Genomic DNA, 5,000 nt, shown 5'->3' on the forward strand with positions numbered 1-5,000 from the left:
CCAGCACAGCGCACGCGCCAACACGTCCGCACAGCTGCGATACAAACCACCTGCGAGAACCGCAGAGGCGACCGAGCAGCAGACGGCGTCGCGGCGCCGAGCGCCGGGCGGCGGCGCATCCTCAGCGCACACAGTCCTCAATCGGACCAGCACACTGCAGATGTCCACCGCGCTTCGCACCGGGCCCGCGAGGACCTACTTTGGCCGCACGGCGCCGCGTGCAGGGTGCGCCGGCGCGCAGCTGCGCCGCCTGCCGCCTCCGTCGGCCGGCGCGCCTGCCACTGGCCGCCCCCACCAGCCGGCTGTAGCGCGTGCGCCCACGCACCGCGCGGCCAGCACGCCGGGAGGCCCCCCCTCACCGGCCGGGGACGGTCCCACCCAGCCACCGCCGCGTATCGCTTCACACCCACATGCCATTCACGTTCGTGGGCATGGTGGGTATCGCTGAAACAACCGGTTGGTAGCTCAACCGATCGTCGCCATCACTGATTCACCTCTAGCGAGAACAACCGCACCACAACGGTTTACCAGTTGTTCATTTGCGTAACGTCACCAGCAAACGTAGACGTCCATCGCCATTTGCAAATTCAACGATTGTTGCATGCCTGTGTCAGGTGTCACGACACACTATGTCTGCCCACATACACGCAACAACATGTGCACGCTTCGCGAACACGTGGAAGGTGGCCCCCGTACGTATGCGATGTCCATTGCGCGAACGACTGTCAACCGGCCTCTGTCGCATGTCGCAGATGTGGAACGCAGTGCACCATGCTGTCACGGTGTGTGAGAAGAGACGACTACGTCTGACAACACGCGCCACTACATCAACAGACGGCTCATGCTGATCGCCATCCAGGGCATACCACACTGCAATCCGGCTCTTATAGGGAGACGACACATAGCTGAGTGCACAACAGTTGGACCGCATGGTTCGCCGTTGTTGGCGCAGTCGTTGTACGGTCACATGTACCACGATGTATCATTCAGTACATGAGGACCAATGTGCAGTACAGTGTGTGATTTGGACGTACAACATCAGCGGACAGTTGACACAGGCCGTACCACAGCGTAGGCTAAGTGCTTCGCCATGCGAATGCCAATGAACAACTGCGAAGGGCATTGAGCATGTACGTCCTGCTGCCATCCACATTACAGTGTATCGCTGCAAGGTGTTTAACATGAAGCGATACACTGGGGACCAGGCAGTGCGAGTAGCAAACTATATTGCGGGGGTTGCAGTTAGGCAACACTACACTAATTTAACGCGTCGTATGACAATTACAGAGCGGGTTAAGGCCCAACGTGTGTTGGGTTAAGGCCCAACGTGTGTTGGGTTAAGGCCCAACGTGTGTTGGGTTAAGGCCCAACGTGTGTTGGGTTAAGGCCCAACGTGTGTTGGGTTAAGGCCCAACGTGTGTTGGGTTAAGGCCCAACGTGTGTTGGGTTAAGGCCCAACGTGTGTTGGGTTAAGGCCCAACGTGTGTTGGGTTAAGGCCCAACGTGTGTTGGGTTAAGGCCCAACGTGTGTTGGGTTAAGGCCCAACGTGTGTTGGGTTAAGGCCCAACGTGTGTTGGGTTAAGGCCCAACGTGTGTTGGGTTAAGGCCCAACGTGGGTTGGGTTAAGGCGCAACGTGGGTTGGGTTAAGGCCCAACGTGGGTTGGGTTAAGGCGCAACGTGGGTTGGGTTAAGGCGCAACGTGGGTTGGGTTAAGGCGCAACGTGGGTTAGGTTAAGGCGCAACGTGGGTTAGGTTAAGGCGCAACGTAGGTTAGGTTAAGGCGCAATATAGGTTAGGTTAAGGCGCAATATAGGTTAGGTTAAGGCGCAATATAGGTTAGGTTAAGGCGCAATATAGGTTAGGTTAAGGCGCAATATAGGTTAGGTTAAGGCGCAATATAGGTTAGGTTAAGGCGCAACGTAGGTTAGGTTAAGGCGCAACATAGGTTAGGTTAAGGCGCAACATAGGTTAGGTTAAGGCGCAACATGGGTTAGGTTAAGGCGCAATATAGGTTAGGTTAAGGCACAATATGGGTTAGGTTAAGGCACAATATGGGTTAGGTTAAGGCACAATATGGGTTAGGTTAAGGCACAATATGGGTTAGGTTAAGGCACAATATGGGTTAGGTTAAGGCACAATATGGGTTAGGTTAAGGCACAATATGGGTTAGGTTAAGGCACAATATGGGTTAGGTTAAGGCACAATATGGGTTAGGTTAAGGCACAATATGGGTTAGGTTAAGGCACAATATGGGTTAGGTTAAGGCACAATATGGGTTAGGTTAAGGCACAATATGGGTTAGGTTAAGGCACAATATGGGTTAGGTTAAGGCACAATATGGGTTAGGTTAAGGCACAATATGGGTTAGGTTAAGGCACAATATGGGTTAGGTTAAGGCACAATATGGGTTAGGTTAAGGCACAATATGGGTTAGGTTAAGGCACAATATGGGTTAGGTTAAGGCACAATATGGGTTAGGTTAAGGCACAATATGGGTTAGGTTAAGGCACAATATGGGTTAGGTTAAGGCACAATATGGGTTAGGTTAAGGCACAATATGGGTTAGGTTAAGGCACAATATGGGTTAGGTTAAGGCACAATATGGGTTAGGTTAAGGCACAATATGGGTTAGGTTAAGGCACAACGTGGGTTAGGTTAAGGCACAACGTGGGTTAGGTTAAGGCACAACGTGGGTTAGGTTAAGGCACAACGTGGGTTAGGTTAAGGCACAACGTGGGTTAGGTTAAGGCACAACGTGGGTTAGGTTAAGGCACAACGTGGGTTAGGTTAAGGCACAACGTGGGTTAGGTTAAGGCACAACGTGGGTTAGGTTAAGGCACAACGTGGGTTAGGTTAAGGCACAATACGGGTTAGGTTAAGGCACAATACGGGTTAGGTTAAGGCACAATACGGGTTAGGTTAAGGCACAATACGGGTTAGGTTAAGGCACAATACGGGTTAGGTTAAGGCACAATACGGGTTAGGTTAAGGCACAATACGGGTTAGGTTAAGGCACAATACGGGTTAGGTTAAGGCACAATACGGGTTAGGTTAAGGCACAATACGGGTTAGGTTAAGGCACAATACGGGTTAGGTTAAGGCACAATACGGGTTAGGTTAAGGCACAATACGGGTTAGGTTAAGGTACAATACGGGTTAGGTTAAGGCACAATACGGGTTAGGTTAAGGCACAATACGGGTTAGGTTAAGGCACAATATGGGTTAGGTTAAGGCACAATATGGGTTAGGTTAAGGCACAATATGGGTTAGGTTAAGGCACAATATGGGTTAGGTTAAGGCACAATATGGGTTAGGTTAAGGCACAATATGGGTTAGGTTAAGGCACAATATGGGTTAGGTTAAGGCACAATATGGGTTAGGTTAAGGCACAATATGGGTTAGGTTAAGGCACAATATGGGTTAGGTTAAGGCACAATATGGGTTAGGTTAAGGCACAATATGGGTTAGGTTAAGGCACAATATGGGTTAGGTTAAGGCACAATATGGGTTAGGTTAAGGCACAACGTGGGTTAGGTTAAGGCACAACGTGGGTTAGGTTAAGGCACAACGTGGGTTAGGTTAAGGCACAACGTGGGTTAGGTTAAGGCACAACGTGGGTTAGGTTAAGGCACAACGTGGGTTAGGTTAAGGCACAACGTGGGTTAGGTTAAGGCACAACGTGGGTTAGGTTAAGGCACAACGTGGGTTAGGTTAAGGCACAATACGGGTTAGGTTAAGGCACAATACGGGTTAGGTTAAGGCACAATACGGGTTAGGTTAAGGCACAATACGGGTTAGGTTAAGGCACAATACGGGTTAGGTTAAGGCACAATACGGGTTAGGTTAAGGCACAATACGGGTTAGGTTAAGGCACAATACGGGTTAGGTTAAGGCACAATACGGGTTAGGTTAAGGCACAATACGGGTTAGGTTAAGGCACAACGTGGGTTAGGTTAAGGCACAACGTGGGTTAGGTTAAGGCACAACGTGGGTTAGGTTAAGGCACAACGTGGGTTAGGTTAAGGCACAACGTGGGTTAGGTTAAGGCACAACGTGGGTTAGGTTAAGGCACAATACGGGTTAGGTTAAGGCACAATACGGGTTAGGTTAAGGCACAATACGGGTTAGGTTAAGGCACAATACGGGTTAGGTTAAGGCACAATACGGGTTAGGTTAAGGGACAATACGGGTTAGGTTAAGGCACAATACGGGTTAGGTTAAGGCACAATACGGGTTAGGTTAAGGCACAATACGGGTTAGGTTAAGGTACACATTGTTGTAAGGAAAGGTGTTTTGGGGGGGGGGGGGGGGGTCCGGTTTGTTGATTGTGATTATCGTAAGTAAATGACTGCGGCATCATCTGATTTGCCACGTCAGGGTGCACCTTTGGCTCATAACAGGCGGCGCTCTGATTCCATGCTTGTGGCAGACCTGTGTCTTTCATTCCTGCCATTGTTTGTGTGCTGTGACAGGAGGCAGTATTGTGATGTTGGGTGTACCCCTGTGTAGGACATGTGTGGGTGTTGGTGGCTTAGCTGAGCAATGGTGGTTGTCGGAAGGGTGGGATATTCTGTTTTGTGAGTGGACCTCCCGGTCTGGTTATGATAGTGTGGATAGTCTAATGTGGCGGAGAGGATGCACTGGGTGTTGTTCCATGCTGGTGCTTACATATTGTCTCTGTGCCTGTTACAGGCAGAGAGTAGTGCGTGATAAGAGTGTCTGGCTGACGTGTGGTTGTGATTGTGAGCAGAGTCTTTCAGCATGTATACGGACAGTTGTATACATTATCTGTATTTTGATGGCTCTATCTATTACTAATCAGCGCCGTGTATACGTTTCATCCGGTTCCAGTCGAAACTGTTGTATCTCTGTACATTAGTGACACGGCGAGGCCGCCATGTAGTTACTCGTCTCGGCAGCTTCCACCGGTGTATGGCAAATGATTATAAGGAATCAGTCTAGTCGTCAATACCGATAGTGTGACGTCACATGTCTGGG

This window comes from Schistocerca americana, unplaced genomic scaffold (assembly GCF_021461395.2).
Source record: "Schistocerca americana isolate TAMUIC-IGC-003095 unplaced genomic scaffold, iqSchAmer2.1 HiC_scaffold_196, whole genome shotgun sequence".
Lineage (NCBI taxonomy): Eukaryota > Metazoa > Arthropoda > Insecta > Orthoptera > Acrididae > Schistocerca > Schistocerca americana.